The sequence below is a fragment of the Capra hircus genome, chromosome 2, assembly GCF_001704415.2.
Source record: "Capra hircus breed San Clemente chromosome 2, ASM170441v1, whole genome shotgun sequence".
Classification (NCBI taxonomy): Eukaryota; Metazoa; Chordata; class Mammalia; order Artiodactyla; family Bovidae; genus Capra; species Capra hircus.
Window position 1 is genome coordinate 127,903,045 of NC_030809.1, and position 14,977 is coordinate 127,918,021.

Sequence of the window (14,977 nt, forward strand, 5' to 3'; positions counted from 1 at the left end):
AGGCCTACAAACACCACTCTCTGTGTGAAGTGTTCACTTTAATATGAACAATGATAGAAATAAATCATCATAAATAGCCAAAGAAAATGTAACTTGGTGTCCGTGATCATTAACTTTGGTAATGAATCCATTAAACTTATGCATGAAATATAAACAAATCTTAGCTCTTAGTATAACTGACTACCTTGTCAATTTCTTTACTAATTATTCAGTGTTGACTGACTGGTAGTTTCTCTCAGAAACAGACATTGATTATCATGATGCAGTAATGCTACTGACAAGAAAAGGCCTTTAACTAGTAGATGTGGTTTTACTCTGTTGCATAAAATTTAAATTTCAGTTGAAATGGCAAAATATCTCTTATTCTATATAACTGACTTTTCTGCCAATGAAACCTAGTTTGTCAATGAATATACCGGTGAACTCATATTTAGAAAATGTTATTAAAGTGATTTTATCTATCAACATAAATTTTGTACTAAAAATGTTTTTAAACCCCACATCCAAGGGAAAAATGAATGAAAACATATGTTCCATGAACGATGGATAGTTCAGTTGCTCAGTCATGTCCGACTCTTTGCAACCCCATGGACTGCAACATGCCAGGCCTCCCTGTCCATCACCAACTCCCAGAGTTTACTCAAACTCATGTCCATTGAATAAGTGATGCCATTCAACCATCTTATCCTCTGTCGTCCCCTTCTCCTCCTGCCTTCAATCTTTCTCAGCTTCAGGGTTTTTTCAAATGAGTCAGTTCTTTGCATTAGATGGCCAAAGTATGGAGTTTCAGCTTCAGCATCATTCCTTCCAATGAATATTCAGGACTGATTTCCTTTAGGATGGATTGGTTGGATCTCCTTGCTGTCCAAGGGACTCTCAAGAGTCTTCTCCAACACCACAGTCCAAAAACATCAATTCTTTAGCACTCAGCTTTCCTTACAGTCCAACTCTCACATCCATACATGACTACTGGAAAAACCATAGCTTTAACTAGATGGACCTTTGTTGGCAAAGTTATGTCTCTGCTTTTTAATAAGCTATGTTGGTCATAACTTTTCTTCCAAGGAGCAAGAAAAATGGAATTCATATTTAAAAACTTTTGGAAGATGTTGTTCCCTAAATTCCTCTGGTAGAGGTCCATTTTGCAAATTACTGTACTAAAGGTTTGAAATTTTCCTACAATGAATCCTACCTTATCTTATTTAACATAGCATTTTTCGTTTATTTAAATTGAGAGTTACTTGATTTTGATCAAAACAATTTGGAGAAGGCTGACCCAGAAAGGAAGTGTGTTGTCCAAGTTTGCATAACTAATTAAAATTAGGTTCAAAAATACCTGTAGGATTTTCTGCTGCTGCTTCTGCTAAGTCGCTTCAGTTGTGTCTGACTCTGTGCGACCCCATAGACGGCAGCCCAGGCTCCACCGCCCCTGGGATTCTCCAGGCAAGAACACTGGAATGGGTTGCCATTGCCTTCTCCAATGCAGGAAAGTGAAAAGTGAAAGTGAAGTCGCTCAGTCGTGTCTGACCCTTAGCGACCCCATGGACTGCAGCCTACCAGGCTCCTCCATCCATGGGATTTTCCAGGCAAGAGTACTGAAGTGGGTTGCCATTGCCTTCTCCGTGTAGGATTTTCAGGTTCCTACAATATTTTTAAAAATACATTAAGGGCATATTATATGGATTTGTTACTCAGTCTTGGTAAATATTAAAGGAAAATATCTTAATCATGCTAAAATTCCTTTGTCAGAAGCATGCTAATTTGTAATAGTCGCCCATTTTAATTCATCAGAATTTTCATATGAGTATTAAAGATAGAATTTCCATAAAATTAATATTTAAAGGGAAATAAATCATGAATGAATGATAAAATGAAAACTGACCTATGAATTTTCAAATGTAATCCGATTTGTGTAAAAAAAAAAAATCTAACAGTATAGAAAAATGGAAAAAGAAAGTGTCTCTCCACTCCATTCTGAGCCCAAGAGAGTAGAGCTGGATTGTAATAGACTCAAAACTCTCTAAAGATCCTCTGGCTTATTTGAGTCACAACTGTCTCTCCATGTCTAAGAGGGATGTGAAATAATTGCAGCCCACCATTTGTCCACCTGTCTATGTCTCTTACACAGTAACACAGAAGCTATAATTTTCCCAGCTTCCATTCAGTTTGTGCTGCATTTACTTTTATTTTTTTTGTTGTTGTTTGTTATTTAGTTGCGTGTTTTTTTTTTAATTTGTTCATTCATTCATTCATGCACACCAAAGCATTTACTTCCATAGTATTAGAAGACACTTGGGTGTTTATTTTGGCTCTGTTCCCAGCTCCTAACTGTACAAGACAGCAAATCAGCATTTTGTTTACTCTCTGAGCCAAAGAGCAGGTAGGTTTCTGGTTTCTGAAAGGCTGCAATGATCCCTTCAAAGCTATGCATAAGAGCTTGGTGGAAATTACCATATGTTTCTTTTATTTTTTCCTGTGTATATTTTTAAAAACTTTGTATAGAAGTACTTTAACAGACATAGATACAGAAGTTTAAGAAGGACACGTGTGCAGATACAAAGTTTTTACAAACTAAACACACTCAGGTATCCAGCACAAAATTTGAGAATATTATCAGATTCACAAAGCACCCTTTTGGTCTCCATTGAAATCACTATTACCTATTCTGAAGTAACTACTATCATGGTACATAAATTTATAGATAAATATTCCTTGTTTTAGAACTTAATTTATATGATATAAAATAGTAGTGTACTCATTCATGATATTTTATTCAACATCTATTTCTATTGCATAAAATTATAAGTCAATCACTCATCTCTGTATAGAATTTAATTTTGTTAAAATGCCTCAACTATTTATTCATTCTAGTGTCAAAGAACATTTAAGTGGGTCCAGGTTTTTTCTATTATGAATAGTGTGGCTATGAACATTCTTTACATGTTTTGGTGAGCATATAAATGGTATTCTAATATATTATAGCAAGAAATGAAATTTCTGAGTAATATCTCTGCTTTTTAATAGGCTGTCTATGTTGGTCATAACTTTTCTTCCAAGGAGCAAGAAAAATCGAATTCATATTTAAAAACTTTTGGAAAATGTTGCCTCCCTAAATTCCTTTGGTAAAGGTTCATTTTGCAAATTACTTGCTACAGGTTTGAAGTTTTCTTACAATGAATCCTACCTTATCTTATTTAACATAGCATTTTTCAAGTTTATCTGAACTGAGAGTCACTTGATTTTGAACAAAACAATTTGGAGAAGGCTGACCCAGAAAGGAAGTGTGTTGCCCAAGTTTGCATAACTAATTAAAATTAGGTTCAAAAATACCTGTAGGATTTTCAAGTTCCTACAATATATGGGTCATAGATTTGACATATTGCTAAAAAGTTTTTCAGAGTGGTTGTACCAATTCATAATCCTGTCAGCAGTATGTGAGAGTTCTAGTTCATCCCTTTATTTTTAATATTTTTGTATCACATTATATTTTAGCACACTAATTTATTTTGCTAAGAACAATTATTAAGCATCTGAAACAATTATTAAGCATCTGAAAGTATGTGGTATTTTTTTCCTAATAGAGTTGAGTCACATTCCTTTTCTTCAGAATAATTTTGATTTAGAACTACAATTCACATAATTGTTTGAAGATTTTAATGTTTCTCAGATGCTAAAATCTTAATTGTAATTACCCCTGGAAATATTTGTATTGGTGGCGGAGGCTATTAGAACATAATAACAATTATATATTGCTGAACTGAATTAAGGAGAGATGAAAGACAACATCTAAAAATGACCTCTAATTTAAAAAGAAAATAATGCAGTGTATTTCAGCAGGGAGTTAAAAATCAACATCACAGCATCCCCTATGTTAGATATCAATCTCCATCAATTTCCTCACTTCTTTTAAATGTTGATAACATGTTTTGATTAATATAAATTTATTTATTTTAATTGGAGACTAATTACTTTACAGTATTGTATTGGTTTTGCCATACATCAACATGAATCTGCCACAGGTATACACGTGTTCCCCATCCTGAACCTCCCACCCTCCTCCCTCCCCGTAGCATCCATCTGGGTATCTCTGAGATGGTAGAGGGTTGGTTTGAATAAAAAGAGAGGCATAATTTACACTCTCAAGCTTAAGACAGTGAATGTCATGAAATGATTGAAAAGTGGTTCCCTAACTTACTGTCATTGGGGAGCTGTTTTAAAAGCATTACAGAGGCAAAATCATATCCTACATATTTCTTAATAAAAAGCTATAGTTAAGCAGGACCAGTACTAAGGTCAGGCTAGTGAAGTACTTACCTCAGAAGCAAATTTTAAGATCACCAAAACTCTCAGTAATTCAGATAAGTACACTATAATGTAGTATTTTAAAATTAAAAAAAATAAAACATTTTAAATCTTAAAATAAAATAAAATAAAATAAATTTTAATGCAAAAATCTGTGATATAAGAATTATTCACATTTTAATTAAAGATGGGATCAATATTACTGAATTTTCCTTTTGCCTCAGTCTCCAATAAGATTTGGTATGACTCTTGTACTTTGACTTCAAGAAGCTAGAAAAAAGATCCAAAGAAATCGAAAGCAATACAAGGAAAGATATAATAAAGATGAGAGCAGAAATCAATGGAAGTGAAAACACAAAATCAGTAGATTATAGTAGTAAAGGAAAATGCTGATTCTTTAAAAAGAACATTGATAAATTTTTAGTAAGATAGTCAGAGAAACTAGATAAAGACATGAATTTCCAGTATCAGTGATGAAGAGAGGAAATATCACTGCAGACTCCAAAGCCCTCAAAAGGATAATAAGGGAATACTAGGAGCAGGTCTACACAGATAAATTTGATACCTTAGGAGACAGACGGCTTTCTTAAAAAGCACAGATGACTGAAACTCACTCAAAATGAAATAGATAATCATAATAGTTTCAGATGATTAAAAGATAATTACTTTAAAAACTTCTGATAAAGAAAATTCAAAGCTCAGTTGATATTACTAGAGAATTCTGCCAAACATTTAAAGAATTAACACCAATTCTATATAACCTCTTTAAAAAAATAAAAAAAGAAAGGGGGAAGCAAAGCTTTCTCAACCCTTCATATGAGGTCAGCATTACCTTAATACCAACATTAGACAAAGGCAACACACACACACACACACATCAGAAAAAAGAAAATAAAAATACAGACCAGACTCACGAAAATCCACACAAAAATCCTAGATGAAGTATTCAGTTCTAATCTATTATGTATGCAGCATGATTGAGTGAGATTAACTCTAGAATGCAATAAGCCCATTAGGAGACAGGAGAAGGTTAAGCTTTAATAATATGACATTTCAAGGAGATATCGAACAGGGGAGATTTGAAAGGCCTGAATGTACAATGTGCAAAGAGAGGTTGAGAAAGGTTCTGAAGGCAAAGTTTAAAAACAGGTACATTTATAAATGTTTTAGTTGTTGATTTACATGAAGACATGTGAGAATTTTTAATATTACCATCTAACATCTCTTTAAGCAATTTGATTTAACACGTTTGTGAAGGAGAAGAACGTGTTAGCAACTAATGTAAAAACTCATGCCATCGACATGAGTTTATATTAATCAAAGATTGAATAGGGGACAGGAGTCTTATGAATCTTGTCATACATTTATACCCAAATGGCTTTAAATGCTGATTTAATATAAGTGAGGATAAACTGAAGAGAAAAAAAGGTTACTTCTAATGTGATAAGAGAGAAATCCATGTAGAGAATGGAAACAAGAAATTTTTCATGAGGTCTTAGGGGAGGGGTATAAAATTTTCTATCAGACACTCAGATGAGGAAATCAACATGAATTACTACATGAATGCTGGTCTGAAGAAATTTATGTATTTCTAAAGCGAACAACTTTTTATGTAGGGATTTTTTTTTTTAATTTGTAAAGAGCTATGATAAAATACAAGCTCTTAATTTCCAAACACTTGTTTACAATCTGAGAAAAGCTAGTCTACCTACTTACACAAGGGCTGTGTCGCCCCCTTCTGGAGAAAGGAGAATTTCAAGAATTTCACTGAGAAACATTCCCTCAATAGTCATTGGAAGGACTGATGCTGAAGCTGAGGCTCCAATACTTTGGCCACGTGATGTGAAGAGCTGACTCATCTGAAAAGACCCTGGTGCTGAGAAAGATTGAAGGCAGGAGGGAAAGGGGGCGACCGAGGATGAGATGGTTGGATGGCATCACCGACTCAAGGACATGGGTTTGAGCAAACTCCTGGAGCTAGTGAAGGACAGGGAAGCCTGGCCTGCTGCAGTCCATGGGGTTGCAAAGAGTCAGACACGACTTACTGACTGAACAAAAACAACAAATCATGCTGTTTAAAGAATACATACTTACACATTCCCAAACACACAATATGATCTGTTTGTATTGAAAGTATTAAATGATAAAACCAAATCAAAAGTCAAATTAAAAGACTAAATTTCATGTGCTATTAACTGATCATTAAGGTATAAGGTTCCTACTGCATCCCCTGTATCACAAACAAATGTCTGAAGCAAAGTAAGTACTTAAATCCATCGCAGAATAATCACCAACTATTTTAGAATTATTTAATAGGTTGACATTGTGCCAGAATTCCAACTTTGTCATATAGCATTAAAATGTCTCCATAATCTGATCCTAACCCATGTCTCAAGGCATAACATCCAGTCATGCACATAATTCAGGCCTCAGTCTTGCTGCAGGTAAGTTCCCAATGACATGCTTTCTGTCCTTACATCATCACAAATGGTTCTCCTTCCCTAGAATGCCTTTCTCTCCTCTATCTCCACTAGTCAAAATTCTTTCCATCTTTTAAAATCAAAACCAATGACTAATTCTTTGAATTCTTTACCAGAATTCTATATCAAAGTGAAAGTCATTCAGTCATGTCCGACTCTTTGCGACCCCATGGACCACAGAGTCCATAGAATTCTCCAGGCCAGAATACTCGAGTGGGTGGCTGTTCCCTCGTCCAGGGGATCTTCCCAACCCAGGGATCAAACCCAGGTCTCCCACGTTGCAGGTGGATTCTTTACCAGCTGAACCACCATGAAAACCCAAGAAAACTGGAGTGGGTAGCCAATCCCCTCTCCAGTGGATCTTCCTTACCCAGGAATTGAACCAGAGTCTTCTGCACTGCAGATGAATTCCTTACTAGCTGAGCTACTCTTTACCAGAATTCCATATCAAAAGGTAATTGGAAAAAACCTCCAAGTTCTTCTTGTCATTTTTGACAGGGATCACTTCTTATCTATCTTTGTACTTTTATCCCTCACAAAATGTCTAATCCAAAATATGTAATTTGATAGTTGAGTACAGTGTTTCTTAAGGGAAAGAAAGTGAAGTCGCTCAGTCGTGTCCAACTCTTTGCAACCCCATTAATTGTAGCCCACAAGGCTCCTCCATCCATGGAATTTTCCAGGCAAGAGTAATGGAGTGGGTTGCCATTTCCTTCACCAGGGGATCTTCCCAACCCAGGGATCGAACCTGGGTCTCCCACATTGCAGGCAGATGCTTTACCTTCTGAGCCACCCCCATAACCAGTATTTTGTATTCAAAGTAAGTTAACAGAATTGAAATTATTTAGCAAAGCAGATGGATTATAATATCAGGTTGAGTAAAGTTTACAATATCAGGAGAAGCATTAAAATTTTTTTATAATTACAATGCAGACAGCTAATGATAGTCATTAATCACAAAATCATTCTGTAAAAATGTTAAATTCTGAAGCATGTTCTCTGGTTTGTATGTGTAGACTAATGACTCCCATAATGTTGACACCCTAGCCCTGGGAACCTGTGACTATATTAATATTACCCAACATATTAAAGATGGTTTTCCAGATATGATTAAAATTTTTGAGGAGAGAGATTATCACAGATTATCCAGGTAGGTCTAATCTAATCATAAGGTTTCATATCTGGGAGGCAAGAGAACCAGAGCCAGAGAGAGGACATGTGAAAACAGAAGGTGATGTTGGAATGATGCATTTTCTGATGGAGGAAAGGGCCATGCTCCAAGGAATATATGTATCCTCTAAAAGCTGGGAAAGGCAAGAGAATAAAAGTAACAGCCTTTCAAGGACACTGATTTTACACTTCTGAACTCTGTAACTGTAAAATAGTAAATCTATGGTGTTTTAAGGCCCAGTGTTTGTGATAATATGCTACAGTAGCAATAGGAAACTAATACATTGTCTTTCTCAAGGATTATGATGTAGCTTTTATATGCATCAAGCTTATGTGTGTAACTACAGTTGTGACATCTATCTTGGATTTTTCAGAGGGACTACTAGCAATGAATTAGGTCATACATGAGTATTAGGTCATTAGAAATTATTATAATTGAAACGGAGTAATTGGCCTTTGAAGTTATGACACTGACTTTTCAAGTAAAATGATGATTACAGAAAGCTTATAGAACAATAAAATTGTGTCTTTATATTTACTTACAACTTGTCTTCATGTATTTTATTCATCAGTAGGCAAATGATTAGGTGGATGCCTATAAATTAAATGTAAATGTGTAGAATTATAGCCATTAACTTGGGTTTAAATTATTTTTGATGCTTTTTCTATCAGGTTACAACTTTTTCTGTAGATCTCTGATGTCAAATGACCAATTGAAATATTCAACTACTGTTGCAACTGAGTGATTGAACTGAACTGAACTGATGAACATTGGAGTGCATATATCTTTTCAAATTAAGCTTTCTTCTTTTCTGAATATATGCCCAGGACTGGGATGCAGGATCATACAATAGCTCTGTTTTAGTTTTTTTAGGAACTTACATGCTATTTTTCAGTGGTTGCACTGATTTACATTCCTATCAACAGTATAGGAGGGTTCCCTTTGATCCACATGCTCTCCAGAATCTATTATTTGTAGACTTTTTTAGGATGGACATTCTGACTGGTGAGGTGATACCTCGGTATTGTTTTGATCTGTATTTCTCTAATAATTAACAGTGTTAAACATATATTTTCGTGTACCTGTTGGCTATTTGTGTATCTTCTTTGGAAAAATGTTTGTTTAGGTCTTCTGCCCATTTTTTTGTTGAATTTTTTTTTTTTGTTGTTGTTGTTATTGAGCTGTTTATATATTTTGGATATTAACCCCTTGTTGGTCACATCATTTGCAAATATTTCTCATATTCCATAGGTTTTCTTTTCATTTTGTTTATGGTTTCCTTTGCTGTCAAAAAACTTTTAAGATTGATTAGGTCTCATTTATTTATTTTTTGCTTTAATTTCTTTTGCCTTGGAATACTGATATAAGAGGCTTCCCTGGTGGCTCAGATGGTAAAGCATCTGTCTACAATGTGGGAGACCCAGGTTCAAGCCCTGGGTTGGGAAGATCCCCTGGAGAAGGAAATGGCAACCTACTCCAGGACTATTGCCTGGAAAATCCCATGGCTAGAGGGGCCTGGTAGACTACAGTCCATGGGGTCGCAAAGAGTCGGACACGACTGAGCGACTTCACTCACTACTACTGATATAGGAAAACATTGCTATGATTTATGTCCGAGAAAGTGTTGCTTGTGTTTTATGAGTTTTATGGTGTCACATCTTATACTTTAAGTCTTCAAGCTATTTTGAGTCTATTTTTGTGTATGATGTGAGGATGTGTTCTAACTTCATTGATTTACATGCAGCCGTCCAGCTTTCCCAACACTACTTGCTAAAGAGACTGTCTTTTCTCCATCGTATATTCTTGCCCCTTTTGTGAAAGAGTAATTGACCATAGATGTGTGGATTCATTTCTGTGCTCTCTGTTCTGTTGCAATGATCTAATTGTATGTTTTTGTGCCAATACCTTGCTGTTTTGATTACTGTAGGTTTGTAGTATTGTCTGAAGTCTGGAAGCCTCCAGCTTTATTTTTTTTCCCTCAAGATTACCTTGGGAAGTCTGGGTCTTTTGTTGTTTCATATACATTTTAGGGTTATTCTTTCTAGTTCTGTGAAAAATATCATAAGTAATTTGATAAGGATCATGAATATCTTTCCATGAATCATCTTTTATTTTCTTTATCATTGTTTTATAGATCTCAGTGTGTGTCTTTCATCAGATCCTTTGTTAAATTTATTCCTACATATTTTTGACCTGATTTTAAATGGGAGTTTTCTTTGCTTTCTCTTTTTGAAATTTCATTGTTAGTGTAAAGAAATGCAGCAGCAGATTTCTGTGTATTAATCTTATATCCTGCTATCTTGCTGAATTTATTTATCAGGTCTAAGAGTTTTTGAGAGGATTCTTTAGGTTTTTTCTGTGTAGAATATCATGTCATCTTCATATAATGACAGTTTTTACCTCTCCCCTTCCAATCTGGATACCTTTTATTTCTTTTTCTTGTCTGATTGTTGTGGAAAGGACTTCCAATACTATATTGAAGAGAAATGATAAGTGTGAAAGTACTTGTTTTCTTGTTCCAGAATTTAGCAGGAAAGCTTTCAGTATTATGTTGGTTGTGGGTTTGTCATAAATCACTTTTATTATGTTGAGAAATGTTACCTCTGTACCTTGGCAAGAGGTACTTTGGCAAGAGGTTTTTTTTTTTTTTTCCTTAATCATGAATCAATGTTGAATTTTATCAAATACTTTTACTTCATCTGTTGAGATGGTGATGTGGTTTTTGCTTTTTCACTTGTTTATGTGGTGTATCACACTGATTGATTTGCCTATGTTGAACCGTCCTTGTGACCCTGACATGAATCCATCTGGGTCATGAGGGATGATCCTTTTTATGTATTATTGGACTCAGTTTGTTAATATTTTGTTGAAGATTTTAAAATCTATGCTCATCAAATATATTGGCCTGTGATTTTATTTTTGGGTAGGGTCGTTGTCTGGATTTGGTATCAGGGGGATGGTGGCTTCATAGAATGACTTTAGGATTGCTTCCTTCTCATCATTCTTTTGGAAGAGTTTGAGAAGAATGGGTATAAGATACAAGTTCTTTATATGTTTGATAGAATTCCCCAGTGAAGACATCTGGCCTGGACTTCTGTTTGCAAGGAGTTTTTAAGTCACATATTCTATTTCTCTTCTAGTGATCAGTTTGTTCAAATTACGTTTCTTCTTTACTCAACTTTGGCAGACTGTATGTTTCTAGAAACTTGTCCAAGTGATCTAGATTTTTCATTTTTGGAGTACGTAACTGTTCATATTTTCTTATGATATTTTGTGTTTTGGAGTATTGGTTGTTATTTCTCCTCTCTCATTTCTTATTTTGTTTATTTGGTCATCTCTTTCTTCTTATGGCAGAGTCTGGCAAAAGGTTTTTCAGTCTTGTTTATCTTTCCAAAAAACCAGCTCTTAGTTTTATAGATTAAAGGAACTTTGAATATTTTTGTCAAATAAAAGTAATTTTGTATTGCATGGAGTAAATATTGCACTGAAACAACAGCTTATAAAAATTTTGCTTTAAGTGGTTACACTTACATTAAAATATCAGAATTATGTTTCCAAATACTTATATACTTTGATTTTGGTCCAGTCAGTCAGTTCAGTCGCTCAGTCATGTTTGACTCTTTGGGATCCCATGGACTGCAGAGTGTCAAGCTTCCCTGTACATCATCAACTCCTGGAGCTTGCTCAAACTCATGTCCATTGAGTTGGTGATGCCACACAACCATCTCATCCTCTGTCGTCCCCTTCTCCTCCTGCCTTTAATCTTTCCCAGTATCAGGATCTTTTCTAGTGAGTCAGTAATTAGCATCGCATGGCCAAAGTATTGGTGTTTCAGCTTCAGCATCAGTCCTTCTGATGAATATTCAGGACTGATTTCCTTTAGGATGGACTGGTTGGATCTCCTTTCAGTCCAACGGACTCTCAAGAGTCTTCTACAATCCCACAGTTCAAAAGCATCAGATCTTCAGCGCTTAGCTTTCTTTAGAGTCCAACTCTCACCTCCAAACATGGCTACTGGAAAAACCATAGCTTTGACTAGACAGACCTTTGTTGGCAAAATAATGTCTCTGCTTTTTAATATGCTGTCTAGGTTGGTCATAGCTTTTCTTCCAAAGAGTAAGTGTCTTTTTTTTATTATTATTTTTTATTTTTTTAGTTTTTTTATTTTTTAAATTTTAAAATCTTTAATTCTTACATGCGTTCCCAAACATGAACCCCCCTCCCACCTCCCTCCCCATAACATCTCTCTGGGTCATCCCCATGCACCAGCCCCAAGCATGCTGTATCCTGCATCAGACATATACTGGCGATTCAATTCTTACATGATAGTATACATGTTAGAATGCCATTCTCCCAAATCATCCCACCCTCTCCCTCTCCCTCTGAGTCCAATAGTCCGTTATACACATCTGTGTCTTTTTTCCTGTCTTGCATACAGGGTCGTAATTTCATGGCTGCAGTCACCATCTGAAATGATTTTGGAGCCCAAGAAAATAAAGTTTCTCACTGTTTCCATTGTTTCCCCATCTATTTGCCATGAAGTGATGGGACGAGACACCATGATTTTTCTTTGTTGAATGTGGAATTTTAAGCCAGCTTTTTCACTTTCCTGTTTCACCCTCATCAAAAGGCTCTTTAGTTCCTCTTCACTTTCAGAGGGTGGTGTCATCTGCACGTCTGAAGTTATTGATATTTCTCCCAGCAATGTTGATTCCAGCTTGTGCTTCATCAACCCTGGGATTTCACATGATGTCCTCTGCCTATAAGTTAAAAAAGCAGGGTGACAATATACAGCCTCGACGTACTCTTTCCCAATTTTGAATCAGTCCATTGTTCCATGTCTGGTTCTAATTGTTTCTTCTTGATTTGCATACAGATTTCTCAGGAGGCAGGAAAGGTGGTCTGTATTCACATCTCTTGAAGAACTTTCCAGTTTGTTGTGATCTATACAGTAGAAGGCTTTGATGTAGTCAATAAAGCAGAAGTAGATTTTTTTTTTTTTCTGGAATTTTCTTGTTTTTTTCTATAATCCAAAGAATGTTGGCAACTTGATCTCTGGTTCTTCTGCCTTTTCTAAATCCAGCTTGAACATCTGGAAGTTCATGGTTCACTGTTGAAGCGTGGCTTGGAGAATTTTGAGCATTACTTTGCTAAGGTAAGTGAGTGCAATTGTGTGGTAGTTTGAACATTCTTTAGCATTGCCCTTCTTTGGGATTGGAATGAAAATCCAGTCCTCTGGATTTTGGCATAAAGGACTTATAAATTCAGATTAGGGAGGCATTATTAATATATTGAATAATGCTTAAAATCACAATGAAGACAAGAAAGTATAAATAACATATTTTCTGTCTATCTTCTCTTTGGATATTGCTTATACTCACACCACTTAAGTCTTCTTCTGTTAAGAGATTCAAACAGTTTTAGAACTGAAATAGATATTAGCAATTCCTTAGCAAAGCAATATATCATTACCATTTTTAAATGTCATATATACATTAGTATCACTTAAATAATAGACATTATTATCTATTATCTAATAATCACAAAGACATTATTACCACACATTAATAGTATTGTATTGAGACTATTTAATAGAAAAAAATCAAAATTATCATAGTAAATAAAAATAAAAAATCATATAGTCATATGACATGATATACTGACTTTAAATAATAATACTTTCTTACAACTAGCAAAATCATTTTATAAATGTAATATTATGTATAATATTATGCTTTCAGGTTATACTTTTTCCACAGCAACATGTTATAGTTTATGGATTTTAAATACTAGTAACAAAGTTTCTTAAAGAATATTCCCAAGGTAGAAATAAGTATTTTTGCTAATGAAGGGTGGGAAAGGTTTTTTTAAACCAATATAACTATTATGCAAACCCCTTGAAAGAATAAAAGTTTTAGGGGCAAGAATTTATCTTTTGGAAAAACTTGGGACTAAGTTATCAGTGTTGTGACAGTTTTGGCTTCCTTCTTGAAATCCTTTGCTGTCTTTTTCCTGTTTGTAAAAATATTTTTAAAAGTTAAATAATGGTCTGAGGCCAGACAAGCTGTTCTATTTGAGGAGGTTATTTAAGGAAGTTGCCAACAACAAATTTTTTGTTTTTAACTTTTATTTGTGGCCAGTAATTAAATGAAATACACACTACTTTCAGAGTAATATTTTATTACCAGAGCTGACAAAATTCCTGTCCAAACAGATGCATGATTTTAGAATCCAAACAAATGAGCAGAACACTCAGTGCAACACTTCACCCTTCTATGGGGCTGAGAATTGGGGTGCAGGGCTGTGCCAGGGGAGAGTATGTAAGAACATGTTACATTTACTGCCAATACCAAACTTTGCCTCCAGGGAGAAAAATCTAACAGGCATTTTCAAAAGGTAGAGAAAAGTGCAAAGCAGTATCACCTTGTTTCCCAGGTGTATCCCTAACTTCATAATAGAGTTACTTGTGTGTGTGTGCTAAGTCACTTCAGTTGTGTCTGACTCTTTGTGACACTATGCACTGTAGCCTGCAAGGCTTCTCTGTCCATGAAACTCTCTAGGCAAGAATACTGGAGTGGGTTGCCATGCCCTCCTCCAGGGAACATTCCCAACCCAGGGACTGAACCCATGTCTCTTACATCTCCTCTGTTGTCAGGTGGGTTCTTTACCACTAGCACCATCTGGGGAGCTCAGAATCAACTGGCACTAAAAGTGCCAATACCTAGCACCCTTTCTCAGGTATTCCAGTTAGTTTGTCTATGGGGAGATATGGCCATACATAATTTTAGAAAGCTGTGCCAATATTTATAATCTGCATTCATGATTGAAAAAACAATCAACCCACCCCCGTCATAATGATTAATTTTATGTTAACTTGACTGGCTTCAGTTCAGTTCAGTTCAGTTCAGTTCAGTCACTCAGTCATGTCCGACTCTTTGCGACCCCATGAATTGCAGCATGCCAGGCCTCCCAGTCCATCACCAACTCCCGGAGTTCACTCAAACTCATGTTCGTTGAGTCGGTG